General features: G+C 46.1%; 1 long non-coding RNA gene across 2 annotated transcripts; it reads left to right on the top strand.

Moving 5' to 3' along the window:
- Nucleotides 1-3,220: 3,220 nt before the first annotated feature.
- Nucleotides 3,221-12,161, top strand: LOC127477837 (uncharacterized). Of its 2 annotated transcripts, XR_007907041.1 has the most exons (4): nt 3,221-3,401; nt 4,735-4,913; nt 7,687-7,866; nt 11,991-12,161. It is a non-coding gene; the product is annotated as an uncharacterized LOC127477837 (long non-coding RNA). The 2 variants fall into 2 exon arrangements; XR_007907040.1 differs by lacking the exon at nt 11,991-12,161 and having other exon boundaries at nt 7,687-8,434.
- The last annotated feature ends 9,429 nt before the right edge of the window (nt 12,162-21,590 follow it).

Raw genomic sequence — 21,590 nt, 5'->3', positions numbered from 1 at the left:
CTCTCCACCCTTGCTTTAGACAGCCATGATAATTCTGAGTTTTATTATATTTTTTACAAGCATAGATCTCAAAACCCTATGGTACAGGCTCATCATTACCATCTTACAGATGGGGTTGCTGAAGCATAAAGAAGGGAAATGACTTCCCTGGAACCATTAACTGGGCAAATGACAGGGCTAAAAATAGAGACCAACCTTTCATACGACACAACTGCCATTCCCATCTCAGAGAAGAGATGCCAAGGAAGTTGGTTAAAGCAGGTAACAACTATTTAACCCATGCAGAACCTGGATGCTCTTGGTAAGATGTTTTCATGAGATGCTCCACCCAGAACACTCCAATGAGCTAACACTTTTTTGGAGAAAAACTGGTTGTCAGAAAGGACAGCAAGCCACATATGGCTGTAGTGCATGTCAATCACACAAACCCTAATGTGTTCAGAAGTTCCAAATGCCTTTTAAAGCTAATGGTCTGTGCACTAATAGCTCCTGGCCCTGGCATCCAGGCTGGCAGCTGGTGCCCCTAATTGGTAGCCCCGAGGAGGAGCACGTGGGCAGGCAACTGGATTTCAGGAGCAGCAAATGGATTGGGATCCCTGCCTTGCTAATTCCATCCTTCAGCGTGGTCTTTAATCAAGATGAAAAGTCAAAGGACCGCGAGGGGGTAACGAACAGCAGCTCTGCCCGGTTACCGGCGTCCAGCTCGCTCAGACCTGACAGGCATTGCCAGGAACAGCCAGGACAGCAACAGCTCATCAAACTGCCTGAGCTGCAGCTGTTCTTCTTCCCTGTGGTGCCTGCTGGACAATCTGGAAATAGCATCAGAGCATGACACGCCCGTCTCCGGCCTTTTTGGGGATGCAGCGTCGATTATTTGAGGGGTGGATGTCAAGTCGTATAAAAGCTTCCAAACACCTCCAGCTAAGCCCAGCAGAAGCAAACAGCCTGTCTGACATGGGCTTGTAACACCTACTAATGATGGCATTAGCACCCCTCCTCCTTTTCTCCTTCCTGGTCTCTCCCTGGTGGAGTGTGGAGGAGAATCACCCTGTAAGGAAGGGCCAGGGCAGAGAGAGCAAGAGCACTGAAGTGGCTGAGGAAGGTTGTCAGGGAGCTGAAGCCGTTCAAGGAGGTGTCAGGTATTGGTGAAGGCAGTGTGGAGTGATCCAGCCTGCAGCCAGAGGGTGGCTTGAAAGCTGGTGTGTTGCCTCAGCTTAACAGAGCAATGGGTACCACCTGTTTCTGTGACAAGGCATCCTCTGGTGCCTGTTTCTAACACAACAGCTAAAGTTCTGATGTTCCCTGAGAAGATTAACACAATTAAAGTTAACCCATTCCAACACCCTTCGCCTCTGTCCCCTCAAGAGCTGGGCTGGCTTAGACATGGGAGTTGCAAAGTCCCTGCAGCTGCTGAGAATCTCCTGCTGATGCTCTGCACATATCTAGCACCAGCTCCAGTCTTCTGGATGAACTGGGATAATTTCAGATTGCAATCTTTTCAGGAGACTCTTCCTGCCTTGCTGACTGAGGTTCTGCATTCCCCAGTTCCTGTCAGATCTCAGAACTCCTGTTATCTTCCCAGGAGCTTCTACTTATTTGTTCCAGATTGTGCAGTGGAGACTGGAGTGTCACAGTGAGATGCAGAAAGAGATCAGCAGCTCTAAGCATACTCATCATTAACCTTCCCACCATTCTCCAGAAATATCCTTTCCCACTCGGCTTGTGACTGAGTCTGAACCTTGCTCCAGATGGCAGTGGGCTGAGGAGAGGAAATTTTCCTGCAGTCAGAGCTCAGAGATACACAAAAGAGGGAAATTGTGAAATTGCAATGACAGGGTTGTTTGGGTAGCTTGTGATGTTCTGGCTTTAGAGAAATCCATGCCTAATGTGCCTGCATGGCAAGGTAAACTAAAGACCATATAATTCTATTTAAGCTTAACATAACGGGAAGAAACCCATGTCTCCCTGACTCCTGGCTGTCTGCAGGCATTACAGCTGGTTTCTACACGTGCTGCTCAGTCACTCCATGTTAAAGAGCTTAGGATAAAGAATTTCTGGGATTTGGTTACTACAGGGCTTAAGGCCTGGCTCTGCCAGACTCACACTTTCTTTGGATGACCAGGCACAGTGTGATCATTCAGGGTTCATGGAGGGGAGTGTCTCCATGGTCCTTGCACCATCCCATCCTTTCTCCCTGCTCCTCTGCTGCTGTAAAGATGAATTTTCCTGCTTCTTTTTTGCTGGTTGTCACAAAGCTGAGCCTGAGATGAGGGAGGAAACCCCTCCCAGAAGCCAGACTGGAGCTGTGAACGGAGTTTGTTTCATGCAGTGAAAGGATAAGAACCTGGGATTTGGAGAGCTGGGGTGAACTGCTTGTTAGGCAAGACAGGCACAAGGGGCTGGTGCCTTACAGAGCTGGAGGCTCAACAAGGAGTAAGGAAGCAGTTCCCAACACTGTGAGATGTGATGCTGCATTGCTCTATCATGATCTGGGTGTCCCATAGGAGAGGCTGAATTCCTTGGAGCTGGTGGACACCAGGCACACCTTGAACTCTCTCCAACCTCTACTTCTCTCTTCATTTCTCCTGTTACTTCTCATCCATTGCATTTGTCACTGCATTTTGTCTCCCCACCTTCCCACTTTTTCTCCTGATCTTTGCAGTCCTGTTTCCAAGCCTGGAACATTCAGGAATATTTGAGCTCAGCAAATATTTTCTCTTTTGTTCTGTGTGGGACTTCTTAAAAGGTTAGCTGTGTTTTAATGCAGCATCATGAGTAGCAGTGTGTTAAAGTTAGAGCATCGTATATTAAACATGCAAACAGATACTTTTCACAAAAGCTACCTCATCTTTCACTGTATATTAATAATGCAGGGAGTTCTAGATCATCTGTCCCTGTCAGTGCTGCTGCATTTTGATACACTCACAAGGACTGGCTGTTAGAGAGCAAAATACACGAGGATGTTCCCTGACCTTTTCTCTCCTCTGCACCTGTAAATTACAGAGATCCTGTACAGGCACCCCAGACAGCAATATTTTGGTAATGTCCACGTGTGGAGTCTGGATATAACCTAGCATGGAGTGAATGCTATTCTGAAAGGTTATGTTAGTGCAGACCTCGGTGATCCTCTGAATTACTTATAGGATCCTCTTCTGTGCCAAACAGTGAAACCTAATTCCCATTCACACTTCTGATCTCTGTCTCACATCCCTGCAGGCATCCATCACTGGACACAGTCCTACCTGGAAAACTGTAGGACAGTAGAAAGGAGGCAGCAGCGAACTGGGGAGTTTATTTAGTCCCTGAGGTTGCAGTGGGCTTCCACAGGATGATGTGGATTTTAGAAGCCTGACTCTGTGAAGTGGTGTATGTCTCCCATAACAACACTTTTTGTTGAAAAGGTAGGAAGGAGCTGCACTTCTGAGTTCCAAAAGTGGGCAGAGGCTGCACAGATGGGGTGGGTTGGCAGCCTACAGCTCCCAGCTACTGCTGGGACCCCCCCAGGGAGGGTGTCTCTCCTGTCTCTACAGAAGTGACTCAGGCCCTAAGAACTTGGGCACTCTCCCTATGCCCTGCAATGTGTTTTCCTTCATGAAATTCAGCTCCCCTCATTTGGGAACCTGCAGGTGGCAGGACTGAAGTGGATGTGGCACCCCTTTTCACCATCATCCACGCAAACAGGGCTGGCCTTGGTGAGTGTTTGCAGGCTAACAGCGTGGAAATGTGGGGTCCCAGGGTCTCCCCTCCTGCTGGCAGGCACAGCTACCACCTGCCTGTGTGGGCAAACACTGGCAGCTGCCGTTGAAATGCTCAGTTTCCCTTGCTCCAAAAGCCACAGTGTTATTCCAAATGCCACAGTGACAAACACTCCTCCTTTAGCCTCTGTTATACTCCCGGAGTTGATGGAGGCACCAGGAGCTCAGCTCAGGGAGGGGTTTTCCCTCGTTCCCAGCTGGAGCTGTGCCCAGCCTGTGTGGGGTGAGCACGAGGAGAGAGCTGTGTCCTCAGGGGGCAGCTCATGGGAGAGGTGACATTGCTGGAGAAGTGCCCAGCACCCATGGGCAGAGTCACAGCCAGGGCACCAGGAGCCAGACCCCCAGCAACAGCCTGGGTGGGGCGAGGGGTGACTGTCTGCAGGGAAACACTCTCTGGAACAACCAGGACAAGGACTGAGTCTCCCAGAGCCCTCCCAGGCACTGGTACATTATAGCCCCCAGACTGATGTAATTAATGAGACATCCTGCTTTATGTAATAATGTGTTTTGTGTGACTCACCCTAATGAACAAAAACAATACGATGTGCCGCCTAATGGGACTCCTGGTCTTTATGTCCCAGTGCTTGCTATGAATTATTTAAGACATCTGGAGGGATTTGTGAGTAATGAAATCTCTGCTGATTCTGTCTCACCTCAGATGGCCTCAAAGGTCTGGTTCAGCAGCTTTGGTTCTGTTTCAGACTCGCCCTTCACCTGCACGATGTGCAGCTTGAAAATTTCCCCACGTTCTTGTCCTCTACTTTCACTTGGCTCTTGGCTGTGTTTCCCTTGCCCTTCCTCAGCTTAAAAAATAAGATATGCCTTTCCATGTCCCACGTCTGCCTTGGGTGAGCTAAATCTAGGTCTGTCAGAAAGGAAGGGGATCTCACCCAGGGCAGTGTGTGCAAGGTGTGCTTAAACACTGTCTAATATTCAACCTCTTGGGTCTCACGGCCCCTCTTCCTCTTCCCTCTTCCAGGTGAGATCCTCAGAGCCAGAGAACCACAGGAGCAGTCAGAGCTCTGAGTGCCCTTTGCTTTGCTCTTGGCCAAACTTCAGGCAGCCAAATGCACCTGGAGATCCTTTGAAAACATGGATATATAAAGTCTGTCATGGGTAAGCCAATATGTGTCAGTCGAACCCATCAGCAGGCTCAAGGTAGGAAAAGTGGATGGGATGTACCAGCTACTAAACAGATTATATGATCTGTTGTAAATCAGAGGTTTGGTGGGTCCATGGTTGGTGCTTCTGTTGCAATAAAAATGTTTGTTGAAGGAAAAAAAGGGATGAAGAGAGGAGGAAGTACAGGACTTAGTGGTTTTGGTGTTCAAAGGAATGAGCAGATAAAGCATCTTCATGAAGGAGGAAGCTGGCAACCACGTTAATGGTAGGGGTTTTTGTTTAATTTTTGTTTTGTTTGGGGTTTTATCATTAAAAAAAACCAAAAATAAAAAAAATAAAACCCCAAACCAACAAAATGAACAAACAAACAAAAAAACCAAAACAAAATTCCCATTCACTTATTCACTTTTTCACCCTTGTCATGGAGGTTGCACTGCACTCCTAGAATTTGAGGCTGTGTAAACACATTCTGCAGCCTTGGAACGAAGAGCCTGAAGGGAACGTTGGGAGGATTAAAGATTGCTTCCAGAGGATGGATGTGAGCAGACAGCTGGGATTTCCCAGGGCTGGGAGCTGGTGCAGAGCCTCAGCACTTTGTAGCAGCTCTGGATCTGCCAATGGCCAAAGGGAACAAACCCAAACATCTGCCACCCATGGCTTCTGACCAGAGAGGGGCAATCCTCCTCACTCCAGAGATGAGAGGCTGATGCAAAGCACTTCGTGCCCTGCTTTTGCGGACATGAGAAGGGCACAGATGTGAGGGAAGTGTTTCTCTTTTTAGGAGCCTGCCCAAGATTACAAGCCCACGACAGAGCAATGGAGAGGGAACGAGTCTCCTTTGAAGGAAGTGACTTTAGAGGTTTTTGTGGAAGCCAAAGTGAGGGTGGGTGTTGCAGTGGTGCCACGAATGGGGTGCTGGCACAAACTGCAGTGCCACTGGACACAAATGCCCTGAGCTCTTGGCCCTTTCTCTCATTGGGTGCATGTTGCCTAATCCTAAAATATCTAACCTGTCATGCTCAAAAAAAGCAGTTTAGGGGGCAATCTTGAAATACCTGTCCTTAAAGAGCAGTGGCTGTTAGAAGTACACAAGTTAAGCAGGTGTGGTGGGATATTTTTATCCCCTTTCCATGAGTAGGAGGATTTAAGAACACTTGAAAAACAGAACCAATATTAGTTTTAAGTACAACGATTTAAATAGCTCATAATTTTTCTACAGCCATCAGGGACCAGATTTTTGTAGGGTCCAAACCTTTGTCTCACATTTAAGGTCACAGAAAGGACTTTAAAGGAGGAGCCAAGGGGGTGTGAGTGGTCAAGGTGGGTGGTGGGAGCATGTCCTGGATGGTGGCTTGGCCTTTCGCAGTGGTTATCTATCACTATTAGTTAAAGAAGTCTGAAGTGTTTTTAATTCCAGCAGAATCCATATCAAGAAGGGTGGTAAAATCTACATCTCAGCTTTCCTGATGTTCCTGAGCCAGCACTGTAAAGGATTGAAGGAATGACTCCATACAAATGGTCCTAATCAGACATCCTCCTATGATCACCTTCTCACTCCTCCTCTCATCAAACAACCCTCACGAAAATTAACCTATCCTTGCATGCATAGTTAAAAAGAATGCAAATAATCATGTTAACAAGATTTATGTTTATTCTTGGTATAAATTTCCCCACTAGGGAAGTTTGTCTTAATCTCTACAACAGACTGCAAATGCTTTGGCCAGTAGATTGATGGGCTCTGTGAATTACCAGGCCTTAGTCAGAGGATGACTTGGCTCTTCTGCTCCCCCGAAAGCAATAGAAACATATGGGATATTATGGGAAGAAAATTTTCTTAAGAAAACTCCCAAGGCTCTGAGAACACCATGATTGCTAATTCTTCCCAAGATGCAAAGTTTAAAAACAATTAGATGGAGGCACAAACTGTGCTGGCAAATCCAACTCCATGTGCACAGTTTTCTCTTTGCAATTGCAAATTGAACGGTGAGTTGAAACTCTCCCCTGTGGAAAAGGGGAAAGCACAAAGGCTTCTGCCCCTCTAAAATCTTGTTTGTCTCCGTGGTGCTTACAGAGCCCTCATTAACGAAGTGTTTAAGCATGTTACAAGCTTACTGCAGCCCAGGAGAGCAGCATTCATTTTGCAGGCACAAATTGGAGTTACAGGAGCTGTGTTAACACTTACCTTGGCTCAGCTGTCCTGGGAGCAGCCGCCTGCAGCATCCCAAAACTCCAACCTTATGGGCAGGCTGTGCTGCAAACCCCATCTGCTGCTGGGGAAGGTAACAAGGATCCCTTGGAAAGATCCTTCTAAGATCCTTGGGCCATTTTATCTCCCCAGCCTCAGTCATTAGGAAACCCTTACACAGCAGATACGTGGGGGACAGGCACAGCCCTGGAGGCCCATCTGCCTGGGCAGAGACAAATATGTTCTTTCTGGGGGCTCTTAATCTTTCTCCATAACTATTTTTACACCCATTTTGTGCCTCTAAGTAACAGGGAGTAAAAGGATATAAAGTGACTTTAATATAATTGAGAATAAAGTCCTGTGGCTCCCAAGAGGTCTTAGCAAACTCATCAACATGTGCTAATTAGAGGTGCTAAAGTGTTTGTGTGTATGGATAATGCAGTTTCTGTAAAAAGATAATTTTCTATCAAAAAAAAATTAAATCAAATCAATGCATTTTGTCAAGAAGATTTAAGTGAAACATATCATTCCAGTCCAGTGGATCCAGATTGAACTACCTTGGCATATTAAGTCAAATCAAAACATGTCATTTGCAGTGAATTCAATATCTCTTTGTGTTTGCAGAGCTGGTTCAGTGCCTGCAGGAGCTGTAGGTCAGATCTTGTGTGACATCCTACTGCTGCCTGAGAGTGTGGTGGCTCGTGTCCCTCCCCAGGCTTCGTCTGGCCAGGCAGAAGAGAGGGACAGACAGTCCCCCCAAGGATCTGGGAGATGCTGTGTGGTTTTTTGAAGGCTCAGGTGGAGGTAAAGCTGCTCAGCAAGGCAAAACTTTTTGATTTATGTAGGTAGAAATGTTTCTAAACAAAACACGTTCAGGTAATCAGATTTTCTGATGGATGGGAGCTCCAGTTTGCAATATTCTCTAACCACAGTTGCCTATGACTCATACTTGATTTGCTTTTTCTTTAGGCAAAACTCCCTCTGTGCTACACCTTGCTGTGTTCTGGGCTGAACCAGCCCAGGCCAGCTCAGGAGAGATGTGTTAGAACCCCCTTTTTTTTTTCCAAATCCCAAAATATTTTCAGATTCAGCCATATCTGAACTCCTTTCCTTTCTTCATCTCCTAATTTTCACGGGCACTTCTGCAGCTGTAGACTTGCACAGATACTTGAAACCACACCATTTACAGCACCACTAATAACAGGTGTCTGCCAGACTCAGAATGAACAGTCTGTGTGCATCTTATGGACTGACAGTCAGATCTACCTCTAAGCTACCTTCTTTAAGTCCATGAAATCCTCTGGATCTCTGTGAATTTGCCTAAATATAAATCTGAAGCTCACTGGGCATGAATCAAGTTGAACCAGTCCATCTAATTAAGCAAGGGCTTCTCCCACCCACAAAGTTTGCAAACACTGGTCGTGTCCAAGTGAAATGACAACTGATTTTAATCCAGCAAAGCTCCAAGGGCTTTGGTTCTCCACAGGTTCTGGTTCTGCTCCCCAAACCACGGCATTAAAGCTGTGAGGGGTTGGGATGGCTGACAACCACTGGGTTTGCCTGAGCAAATGAGTGATGCTGACTTTCTCTCCCAGGCCCACTGGGTGTTATTAAAGACAAGCCAAGAAGGACTGTGTGCTATTAATTCTATCGAGGAAATCTCCTGTGTTATGCATTAGATGTATGTGGCTTATTCTGGGGGGAGAGGAAATAGAAAAGCACCTTTGGTTGTGTTGTAACATCTGTGAGTACAGCTGGCTCTTTTTCTCTGTGTTCCACTTATTATGTGCAATTTGGATGTTTTCTTCTCCAAACTCAGATAACCAAAAAACACAACACAGCTCTAAAGAGGAGAAACTTGCAGTGCTTGTTATTACCAGGGCAAAACTCCCACTCCTGTAGCAGAGACAGGAATGGCCAAGCTCTTGTTCAGCCTTGGCTGTAATATCTGCTGTTATTTGTCAGCCTGCACATAATCAGGTAATTTAATGTAATTCCTACGCTTTCAATCAGGTCTGGTGAGCAGCTGGCAGAATTCAAGCCTACAGATTTTGTCTAATGGCACAGTCTGATTCCAGACCCAAAGCTGGCTGACAGTGCTGTCTCTGTGTCCACAGCAGAGCCCAGCTCTGCTTCTGCCACTGCAGCCTGGACTTGGGAATGGGGAGACTCCAGGCTGGGATGGGATCACCTCCATCCTCCAGGCAGCCTCACCTGGATGGAAATGAGATTTAACACCTTCTCTCTTGTTAAATGGCTTGAACTGTGTCTTGCTGAGGAGAAGGAGCAAATACATGGGGATGAAGGAGCACAGATGTCTGGGGTTTGTATGAACTTTGCTCTATCTTGATTCCTAAGTTTGATCAAGAAATGTGATGCTCCATGTCTTATTTCTCCTGTCACTGAAAAGCAGCAACACGCCCCTTCCATGCTGAAGAAGATGTAAAGCTTAACCCCCAAATGACCATGAAATGGTTTCATGAAAAATAGTGAGGAAATTTGAAATGTTCATTATTGAGCATCCTTTTCCAGACAGCTGCTCCAAATTCAGGTTTTGCCTTTAAAGCAGGGGAAGCCTTGTGTGTGTGCTGCCTGTGTGCAGAGAGGAAGGCAGACCAGCTCCCCCTGAGAAGTGTGGCTCCACCAGCCTCCTTGGGGAAGCACAGCCTGGCCCATCTGCTGCTCCAGAGCTGGGCTTTAATAGCTGGATCTCAGAACAGATGAGGTCTCCTTCCAGCCCTGCCTGGCTCACTGCTGCCTGAGCCCTCCTGTTTGCCCCTGGCTTTCCTCCTTGCCTGACTGGTGGGTCCAGCTCCAAGTTCAGGTGCCTGTCAGAGTGACAGGCAGCAGCACACACATGTCTGTGTTTGCACACACTGCTGGGGCCTTCAGGGCTTCAGGCAATGACGAGTCAGAAGGACTTGCTGCTCAGGGCTGTTTAATTAAGCAACAACTAAAGATGTATAATATTTTCACGCCCTCTCCCAGGGGAGGGCAGGAGGTGGTTTCTTGGTGTGTTGCATCAACATTACTTTTCTGAGTTGCAAAACACCCCAAGAAACAACCTCAGAGTTACCTTGAAGAAGGAAAACCTGGATGTATCAATGTTGCACAAACACCAGTGACACCCCAGGAGAATTGCACTGTGCATGAGATTAATGCACAGAATGTGGAAAGTTTCAGTCTTTCCTCCAATTTCCTTGAGAATTTCTCTGTTTGGTGCTGTGGCAGCTCTGGAAACACGGCCACTGCCAGAGCACTGGTGCTTCTGGGGAGCAGGAGAAAGGGGAGAGGGGCTGGGGGCTTCTGAGCATTGCAGGGCTGTCCTGGAGATAGCAGGGTCCTGCCCCACAGCAAGGCAGTGGTGGGACAAACAATTAATTACTCACTCACGACCCTCCCTGAGGCAGGCTGGTCATTGCTCCAGCAAAGCTGTGCTGAGGCACTTTGGGCCAAGCAGGGGTGTGTGAATGATTGAAGGTTTCTGCTCAATTAGGACTGAAAGAGGCTTTAAAGGTCTCCTTGAAGAACTCACAGCTCCTGCACAAGTGGTCATGGTTTCAGAGTGACTAGAGCTGGCAAAGGAAAGGCACAGAGATACAGAGACAGAAATAGATGTGCTCTGGGTGCTCGGCTGCTGTGATGACATTTGTGCAGACACTCCCCAGGTGTCTGGCTGAACCAAGGCAGAAGGGGAGCTGTTCTCTGCACACGTGGCCTCTGAGCTTGTGGGCTTTGTGGGCAAACCTTAACCCAGGGAGAGGGAGAGATGCATTTTGCCTGGTGGGAAAAATGACAGAAACAAGAAGGGAGACAAGTGTGTTTCTCTGTTGCTTTTGTTGCATGTGCTCATGTTTTGACAGACGGTCCTTGTGCTCCCTGGTGCTGTCCTGACACGTGTGGTTGGAGGACTGGCAGTGACCACTAACACCTTTCTTCCCCCTCCCTCCTCCAGCTGTGGAGATGAGAGATTAATTCTCAGCTGTGATGGTCATTGTCTGCCTGTGCAGGTTCATCAGGTGCAACACGAACTCAAGCTTGTCTGAACCTTGATGATAAGCTCTCCTTGTTAAAAGCCATTATATTTGCTACTAGCTGAGTATAATTCTGACTGACTACAGCAGTTCTGCTCTGCATGTAATTGAATTCATATTCATCATAAAGCAATGAAAAATAAATTGTGTGTGTGTTTTTTTCCCCCTCATAAAGCAAGGCATGCTGCTGGCTCTGCCTTCCCTCTAATCTTCCCCTTTGCAAGGTATTGTAATGGAATTCATGGGAACAGAGCAGCCAAAATAGATTGTGTGGTTTTGACCCACCCAGCAGAAAGTGAGTTTATTTCAGTGCCAAGCAGGAATTGATTAATTCAGTTGGCTTCAGGGGAAAGCTAAAGTCTTGGTTTGAGGTGCTTCAATACCAAAGGACAGTGCTGGCTCAGCTGGAGGCTGACTTTGGTGGTGTGGCAGAGCCCCTTGGCCTCAGGTTGTGGTGGGGGTTTCCAAAATACACCACTGATTTGTTGGTTTGAGTCTAAATTCTTAAAGTCTTAGTGTCTCCAAGCAAGGTTATCTATTATTCCATGGTGCTTGCTGTCCCTGGGGCAATGGCATGAGCTTGGTGCAGAAGAGGAGGAGGACTGGTCTGGGGCTGTGGGCACCAAAGCTGAAGGCACAGGGCACTGCTGTGCAAGCTGCTCATTCCCTGCTCCTCATCCTGCCCTGCAGCTGGTACTTCCATCCCACTGATCTACTGTAGAGATGTCCTCGAAGCAAATATCAAAACATTGATCCTCTCTAAATTCTTTTAGAAACCCTTTCATCTGGACATCTCACAAATGGCAGATAGTTGATGGGGAGCTGGTCAGCTGAGCCCATTGCCTCCTCCCCATCTGTGCTTACCTTTTCCTTTTGTTCCCCTGTCTTTGATAGGATCCAGAAACCAGGAGCTGATGGTGCCTGTGAGCAGAGCTGCTACTGTGCTGCAGAGGTCTGTCAGAAATGCTCTGACAGGCAAAAATTCATGTTTTCTGCAGCCCCTGGCTTCCTGCCAGCTGTGGGATAGCTGCTTCAGAGGCAGAGCAGACCAGACAGTCCTAATGCATCAGAAAATGAGTGAGTTTTGTTCAACAAGGGACCTAAACATCTTTCGAGTTAATCATTAATTCCATTATGGCGAAATCATTAATTACATTTTAATACTGAAAAATGTTACTTCTGCAACTCATGAAATGAACATTAGGAAAAGAAATAGAGAGGAACTTGTTGGTTAAGGGGGGCCTGGGAGTTGTGTGAGTGAGCAGCAGGAGCTGGGGATGTTGGGGTCCTCTGTGAGGAAGATATTCCTCTCTGATCAGTCCAAACGACAGAACCTGACCATGCAGTGGGATGAGGAGGGTTGATACACAACTGTGTTGCAAGACAAGACAAGCAACACCCTCCTTTGGGGACCAGGGCTGGGTCACCTTCGCACTGGGTGCTTTGCTCTGGTGGCTGTGTGGTATCTGAGGGACAAGATGAGGCTGTGAGGAAACAATTACTGCTTGCAACTGTTAATTCATCTGTTTTCTGCCTTATGAGGGAACTCAAGAATTAAAGCAAAAGGGAATTTTGATGCATGATGCAGTAACTCTGCTGGGCATTTGACAGTCCTCTCCAAGTTAGAAGTCTGTTTTGATGGCTGTTCCTTGGAGTACCATATTGTGCATAAATACTCTTTCTGTTTTCACCCTTGTAGTTCTGATATTTTCTATAGCTCAGTAAATATTTGCTGCTGGAAATTGGAGTTGTCATATGAGACCAGAAAAGTTGTTTCCTTAGGTCAGAATGTTTTCCAGGCCTATAGAGACAGTTCAGGTGCCATAAAGTGTAATCTAGAGGAGCATGTTCAGTTTATTTGTGATATGAGTCTGATCCCACGGATCCCATTGCGAGCATCTTTTAGTTTTCTGCTCATACCTTTCCTTTCTCCCTGGAAATGGGGCACTTACAGCACTGTTAAGAAAAAGAGAGTGACCAAGAAGGAAAGCCAAGGTGAATCAGTGGAAAAAGAAGCAGGAACCCACCTCCTCCAGAGCATTGCAGGAGAGGGAATTACCACTAAGCCCTGCTTGGACTGTGGCCCTCTGAAGTTTAATGTTCAGGAGATGGAGACTTAGCACCTGGATCTTCCCCTGAAACCACCAGAGGGGGGAAGTAAAAAAAAAAGGAGGAATAGGCAAACTCCTGCTCCCAGGATGTGTATCCTCACCTAGTGGGTGACTGGATCTCTCCTCCCTCTGAGCTACAGAGCTGCTTAAGAAAAAAAAACCAGCGCTTATTCGCAGATGCTTAAGCTGATTGCATCCATGACCCGCCTGGTCAGCCCGTGAATATCACTTCCCTCCCCTCCCCATTTAATCACCGCTGCCAATCAGCGCTATTGAAGAGAGCAACAATACCTTTTAAAGCTCAATCACCTTCATAATCGTCTCACTGTCAGCACATATGTCTCCCTGGAGGGTGGAATTGCTGACAGATGAGACGCGGGGTGGTTTTGCAATGGAAATGCTCACTCCTGTGCCTGTGGGTCTTGTGAGCCCACATATGACAATGTATATACATGAGTGTGTGTGTTTTGCTCCTGAAAAGTAGGCTAAGTGTTGGGAGCAGCGTGTGTGCACACAGCAAACTATGCATTTAAACAGAATTCAGCTTCTTAAATGTTCAACCAGCTGGGAAATATGCTTAAAAACAACAGTCATTTTGCTGGTCAGCATTTAAATGCACGCTGTGGATGGAAGGGCTCGTGTGGGGTGGGTGCCTTGTAGTCCTTGTGCTGGAAGGTCTTCCTGGTGCTAAATCTCACTGTTACCAAGTTGTGCAAGCTGCTCATTTTTGGTTTTTTGTTTTCTTTTTTTTTTTTTTCTTTAAATTGAAAGGGATTGGAGTTTCTGAGAACTTGCCCAGTTTTTTGTGGCTGGTTAGTCATGGGACAGTCTATTCCAGTTCGGGTAGATGCTCCAGGGAGGCAGAGAAGTCCCACTGCCCAGCCTCCATCTCCTCCCTCTGTCCCAGCAAAAAAGTCCTGTGACAGTTTGTATTCCCCCATAGAAACTTTCAGTCTCAAGAGATGGCTGTTTCCCTGAAAAGTCCTCTTCAGCTGAAAAATTTCCTACTCTAATAGCTATCCACTCATTCTTTTCCAGCTTTCTCTCTGCTTCATCCCTCTTGATGTGCAGCAGCCAGAGATGAACTTTCTTAGTCTCCATGTTCTGGAGTGGCCCATCTGGCACTTGTCACAAGTCCTACCCTCAGTTTTGGGGGGAGCACAAGAAGCCATGTCCCCTGGCAGCTCTGAGAGGTGAGCACAGGCCTCCAGTCCTGCACTGCTGGGGCTGGATATTGCTCCTTGGATCATGAACTTCTGACCTGCCCCACAGTGCAAGACTGATGGTGTACAGTGCCCTGTTGTGATTCATCACCCCACAGTTCAGATGCTAATTATAATCTGCCTCTTGTCTATGCCCCTGGGCTATAATTTTAATCCCAAACATTTGGGTGTGTAATGAAGCTTTTCTGGCTTACATCCTGGTGTAACCTGTGATTTATAACCTGCTGGAAATACAAAGTCACATAAGAGGGAATAAAAATAAAACAACAGCAAACTTTTGCCCTTTGACATGTGAAAAACGTTGTGATGGCTTTAAAGTTTGCAAGGAAAACAACTGAAAGTGAAATCTGCATCTGTGTGTTTCTGGTTTCATACATCTGTAGAAAGGTAATTTTCGAGGACCAGGTTTTCTTCCCTGATGTTCAACAAGGCAAATCCTGATATCCACTGACCCAGAGGGAATGCTGTGAGCAGGATCAAATCACAGTAATTTCATGCCTTTGACTTATCAAGACAGGGTGTGAGCACAGCTCACTGCACACCGAGCTGCTTCCCACAGGCCAGATGCTGTTCCTGGAGGCTCTGGGCAAAGATTTTACTGGCCCTGCCAGTGACTTCTAGGCTGACACACAACCTGTGCTGGGACTCAGACTGTGGGTTGTGAGGGCTCAGTCCTGAACTGGGTGGTGCTTTTATTTGCTGCACACATAACTTTTAGGATACAGATGCTGGCTCTGCTTTGTTATTACCACCTTGAACAGTGTGATTCCCACAACAGATGTGCCAGGGCCTGATGGCTCTGGGAGATTATGGACTGGGGGATGTATCATAAAATCACAGAATGGTTTGGCTTGGAAGGGACCTTCGACATCATCCAGTTCCAACCCCCTACCATGGGCAGGGACACCTTCCACTAGCCCAGGTTGCTCCAAGCCCTGTCCAACATGGATGTGAACACTTGCAGGGATGGGGCAGCCACAGCTTCTCTGGGCAACCTGTGCCCACCCTCACAGCCAAGAATTTCTTCCTAATAGCCAATCTACACCTACTCTCTGTCAGTTTGAAGCCATTCCTCCTTGTCCTGTCACTAAATGCTCTCTCTACATTTCTTGTAGCTCCCTTTGAGGCTGGGGAAGAGTAAAGAAAAATGGGAGCTATTGGAAAATGTGATGGTATTAATCAGCACCAAATCAGGAAAGTGCCCCACAGGGAGGAAGATCATTAGGAAGAATGTGGAAATTCCAGGCACCTTTCCAACAAGGAACAGTAGAGAATCTGGACCAGGCAGTCTGGCTGAGACCTGGATGCCAACACCAGTGAGCTCAAGGGCAAACATGTGGCCCTATAAACTGTGTCCTAGAATGTTTTTGTGCCATAAGGCACGTGCCACACACCTGGAAGAGCTGAGGGGCTGGAGAGCTTTAGGAACAGCTTTTGGGAGACCCTGGTCCCCGGGTGTGGCTGATGCTTTGTGACTGACCTGGTGTGAGCTGCCTCAGCCCCTGCCAGCCCGTGCCATCTCCTCTGGGGCTTGGGCTCCCCCAGTGCCCCAGCAGAGCTGCTGATGTCTCCCAGCATCAGCCCTGGGGTGGTCAAGGTTGATGGACCAATCCTTGAGGATTGGCAAAGGGGAACCAGGGGCTTGAAGTGTTATCCTGTGCTCTCCTGATGACTCTAAATTTGGGGCAAATATCCCAGTTTGTCATGGGCAACATGGTTTAGCAGGCTTGTGAACTAGGTAAAGATGTGAGCAGGGAGAGGTGTGTCATTTTTTGGTATGTTTTTCCTAAAGAATATATATGATTAAAAGTTGAGATGCTATGACAGTGAGCAGCCAGTGAAGAACACAAAATATTGGGATTTAAGCACTGGAATAAGCCAGCTTTCCTTGGAGAATGACACTGGGAAGGAAAAGTGAAGGTACCAAGCTGGAAACAATGAAAGTTACATATTTTAAACTAGCAGGAAAAGCAATAAGCTATTCCTTTTGGCTGCTTCTTCAAGCAAGCCACTTTGGATGAAGGGTTTTCGCTGTAATGCAAATTATATGATATCATCTTGGAGATTGGAGTGATGTAATAACCATAGAGGGACTATTTTAACATCCTGCATGGGTCATTGAAAAACTGCCTGGCAAATTGGATCATGGACTATGGGGAACACTCGTGCCACAGCGGGAAAATGGTCTGGATATAACAAGTAATCAAAAGGTTTTGAAAAATCCCACCACATGTAGTAATAGTTTCTAGTTACGGCCATAGAAATATATCTTTTATTTTCTCTTTCTCATTTTTTGTTGTCTTTTAATACAGCCTTTCCTTCTCATTCAATAACCCTTCTTATACCTTCATTGTCCCCCTGCATTAAGACCTGACAATCCATTAAGGCAAATCCTATATTCCGAATTGCATCTAAATTGATAGTGGAACATGGACTGCCTGCCTTAAACCCACTTCCATTCTCTTCTGCTGGAGATTAGATGGATTTTCTTTCTGAAAACAAATGAAAATTTTGATTGTGTGTGTCATTCAAACTGCAATTCCATCTTATTAAGTGGTTCCAGGCAGTTGGTGCTGGGAACGTTGTAATAAGGACTCAAACATCTGAGACTGTTTGGCTGAATGTGTTGGCCCATTCCACACTCTTCATCAGGAAATTCTGGCTGTAGCCAAGTGTGCAAACTGAAAAACCATATGAAACAAGCAAAGCAAGTGTTTTATTATGTGACTGATGCCTAAAGTGGTTTAGGATGGCTGTTATTTCTGTGTATTTCAATGCCTTAAGGAAAAATGCTCTCAAACTTCTTTAGTGTACCTTGGTCTTACACCACCATTCATCTTCCCCTCTAATATCCCAGATATCCCTAAAGCCATTGACAAAAGAAACCACACATGAACTAAATGCTGGCTTAGACTAAAAGTTTACATTTCAAGTGTGCACTATTTTTTTTTGTTGTTGTTGTTTTTTTTGTCCCCAAAACAGGTGCTGGTTTGTCAGCCACAGCTGAGGAAGGATGTGAGATTTGCAGGCTTCATTTCTAGGCTTTGAGGCCCTTCAAGAGAGACCCAGCATCCTGGGAAGGTCCTGGGTCTATACAACACCAAGGAAAGGTCCACCTGGGACTAGAGGGAGCCTTTCTCAGACCTGCTTTTCTCCATGGAAGGTCCATAGCCTGTAAGAGTTTCCTGAGGAAGGTACTTCCATCTCCATATTTAAAATAGCTCCAGCCAGACTTTTATTAATTTACACATAGATGCACATCACTAATCAATCCCCAAAGTGGGGTGGCATTAAGGTGAGTCCTTGCTAAACAAAAGTTACTGTTGTAGAGAGGCAAAAAATCCATGGAGAAAGAGGAAGAATGAAAGCAAACAGGCATCAAAGCTTCACCGTAGGTTTGTGGGGGTCAGATTAAAAAAAATAGTACAGATTATACTAATTTCCATGAACTGCCCTTGCCTTTTAGTTGGTTGATGCAGCTGGAAGGGAGGGAGATGTTTTTTGTCATCGTTGGGTATTTTTTAAAAATCTAATTCTCTGTTGAACGTGAAATACAACTGCTGCTGCTTCTGAGGGATACAAACAGTTGTGTAACAAAGATGGGCAGCACCCCATCCTGATTTAGGAATCTGGAGCCACCAAGAGCACAAAATCCATGACATGAGCAACCTGGTCTAGTGGGAGGTGTCCCTGCCCACGGCAGGGGGTTGGAATGAGGTGAATTTTAAGGTCCCTCCCAACCCAAACCATTCCATGATTCTATGATTTTACATTGTCGCCTTGATGGCTCCTGCCTGGAACCTGCCCAACAGCTTTCCAGGTCAAGGCAAAGTGTTTTTTCCCTCCCTCCATCAGCACTGCCCCCACCCCAAAGCCCCTGCAGGGCAGTTCTCTCCCAGAGCAGCATCGACTGGCGGGGAGGTGAATGTGCCTGCTGCAGAAAGGAGCTCAGAAACACCTGCTGTGCCTCAGTCCATCTCTCCCTGCCCTAGGCAAGGAATGATTTTTAGGAGCCTTTTTATGTGGTTTGAGTAAAATCCCACCAAGAGGCCACCAGAGGGGGCAGCTGCCGCTGCTGCGCAGCCCCAGCCCGGCGCACGGCACTGTTATTATTTATGGCTCTCTACCTATACTTATGTAAGTGGGGCTAATTAGTAGATGGAATTAGCCTACTGCTCTCGGCAGCATAATTGTAAATAATTTCCTAACGTTTCACTCACTGAGTAATGAGCTTCTCCTGGAAATACAAAAGATGAACTAATGATAATCTGGCAGTTTACAGCAAGATGACAAACATTAATTATATGGGATTACGATGTGATCCTCCAATTTAAGTCAGTTTGGCATTTCTAGGCAGAGTTGGATCTTAAGAGTTCAGTTGAGTCTCTTGTCTGCAGCATTTTATGCTCTTTTTTTCCTTTTTGTCTGTTTTCAAGCTGCCTTTTAGCTTTATCTTTTATCCACAGATCTAACCACCATCAGCTACTTTGCAGGCAGAGCTGCTAGGCCAGATTTTTTTGTAAGATACTGGTATAATTGTACATGAAAAATATGTACAGTATTAAGCTTGATTTTCATTTAACAATGATCGTGCCAGCAGACCAAATCACTGCATGAACAGGGAGGTGGCTCAGCTTTGATTGCATTTTATCATAGAATTATTTAGGTTGCAAAAGACCTTTAAGATGATTGATAAGCTGTAGGCTTAAATATGGGATGTGGGATTTACTAAGGTCAGAGCCGGAAGAGTGGTGCAAATAGTGCTGGGATTATAAAATATTCACTGAATAAGGTCATATCAGCAAACTGGGCTGTATATCTGGTGTTTGCCAAGGGACTCCTCTAACTGCTGATGGTCCAGGGGAGATTCCTTTTAGCCAAGGTGCAAATCCTGGAGTTTTCAAACTTCAGGGAAGTTTCTCTCTGCCTGATCACAAAGAGAAGCTCAGTCTGCTGTCACAGACCTATTTCTTCCTGATCCAGGAAGTTTTTCTCAGGCTTTTCTTATCCTAGCACTCAGTAAATCCATCCTGCTTCTTTGGGAAGACTGGAGTTATCACCCATAGGGAAAGAAATACAGGTATGAAACTGGGTGTAATGATGCAACTCAAGCTGAATTTTTTAAATTTTTTAACTGAGATCTGACCATCTCTATGTATTCTGTATCAGACTTTGGAGAATTATAGCCTCCATATATGTAGAAAAATGAGAAGAGTTCAGGCAAAAGGATTTTGATTTTCCAAGAAAGAGGATAAAGAGAAATGTTGTTTCACTCACCCCAATGGAAAAAAACCTCTAGCAGTCTCTCCTTTCAGAAGGTACCCCTTGCCTTAGAGCTGAGATTTCAAACCCCTGTTGGGAATTTTCCTGTCTTGAAACTACACCAAGTATATCCCTTTGTGCATTTGGATTTTCCAGGCGTTTCCAGTGCATGGAAAATGAAGATTTGCAGGGGTTTTGTTGCTGAAAATGCTGTGTTCTTGTTTCATTTGCACCAAAGGTACTCACTTATCAGAGGTGGGTCCCGAAGGGGCTGGGAGTGTGAGATGCTGTGAACCTGCAGAATCCAAAGGCACATCTGGAGAAAAGAGCTTTGCCAGGATTTAGGGCCTCTTGCTGATGCTCAGGCAGGGGCACATGAGGAGTTAATAGTTCTCTTTCACATGAAATAATAACTAGACCTGTGGAAAGGGCATGGTCAGACTGGGCTGAGATAAGGGCTGTGGGGAATATGACCAAGTTTAGGCCTTGGTCCAAGAAGGAATAAAACATATGTTAACCCCTCAGGGTCTTAATTTTTATTTTTGCCCATTGGCATTTTCTGTTACCCCCTACCTTCTTCCCTTTGCATTTCCTTTCATCCTGAAAGTACCACAAGACAAGGAATCCTTAACAAACAAATCGATTGAGTTCTTAACCTGGATCCAAATGAGAACAGTCCAATCTCAGAAGCTGAGCTGTGAGTTCCTTATATATATATATCTCCTTTAATTGTGTTTATTTGGAATTAGAGAGCCAAATTCCCTACTGGCAGAAGCTATTGTCACTAGAAGGGCTTTTGGCCATCAAAATCATGTACATTTTAGTGTTGTGTATTATTTATTAGCTTGTACAGCACCGTTAACAAATGCCCACTGCACAGTGATGGATCCCCATTAATTTTGCATTGATGCACATCCCTTCAAATATATTCTGGCACTGGGATCTCTGGGCTGTTTTGCCTCAGATACCAACTTGTGCAGTCGTTGGGTGTGTCAGGTGATCACCCCGTGCCTTAAAGGAGCACTGTGAAGTGAGTGGGTTAATGATACCTCCCTGAAATGGTGCTGTGAGACCACACCAGTTCACACCTCTGCAGCAGCACTCAGAGGTCTTTCAGAGCAAGCAGGGTATGAAAACAGTATTTAGGTCTGGGTGGACTCATATGACAGCCTCTGGTATTCTGGATTTGTAAGGGGGGACAAAACAATCTACAGATATTTATTTATGCTTTTAAAAGCCCTTGGGACACACCTGCATTGTAAACTGCTGCATTAAATAGCCAAACAGGGCTGACAGAGGCAGAGCACACACTGGTTAGGGAGGAGGTTTGGATAACTTTGAGGTGGGTCCAAGACTAGGGCAAAAGCTTGTGTTGCATGATGGAGAGGCAGTCCTTCCCCTCTCAGGTTTGACCCCTTTCTGCAGGTATCTGGGCAGTCCAGGGTTTCTTTCCAGAGCTGCCCACACAAAATAAAGTTGAGACTCCTGAACAGATAAGAATTTTAAGATTATCTAATTCACATCCAGCCAGGGGGGCTGAAGAAAGGGTCCCATTTGGGTGACTGCACTGTAACACCATGCAAGAGTAACACTACTGGGGAGTTCATGGTGAGTCAGAGAGCAGAGGAAATTCATAGCAAAGAGCAGAGATGGGGCAACAAACAGGCATGGTGTGTTCATTGACATTTGGGAGCTGATGGAGTCTCAGCTGGCTGAATGCTTATGGGTTGTCTGCGTGCCTAAGGGAAAATCAGTATTTATTTCACTTTTGTTGATGGTCAGTATCCACTAAGATCCATTTTCTGGCTGTTGTTACTTGTATGCTGTGGTGTTTGTACCACAGAAGTAATGAGACAGTATTTCACACCCTGGAAATACAGCATGCAATCCTGGCACTG

This window comes from Manacus candei, unplaced genomic scaffold (genome assembly GCF_025592945.1).
Source record: "Manacus candei isolate 608988 ecotype Guabito, Panama unplaced genomic scaffold, ASM2559294v1 h1tg000057l, whole genome shotgun sequence".
Lineage (NCBI taxonomy): Eukaryota > Metazoa > Chordata > Aves > Passeriformes > Pipridae > Manacus > Manacus candei.
Note: the sequence above shows the minus strand (reverse complement) of the source record. Positions and strands in the feature narration are given on the sequence as shown.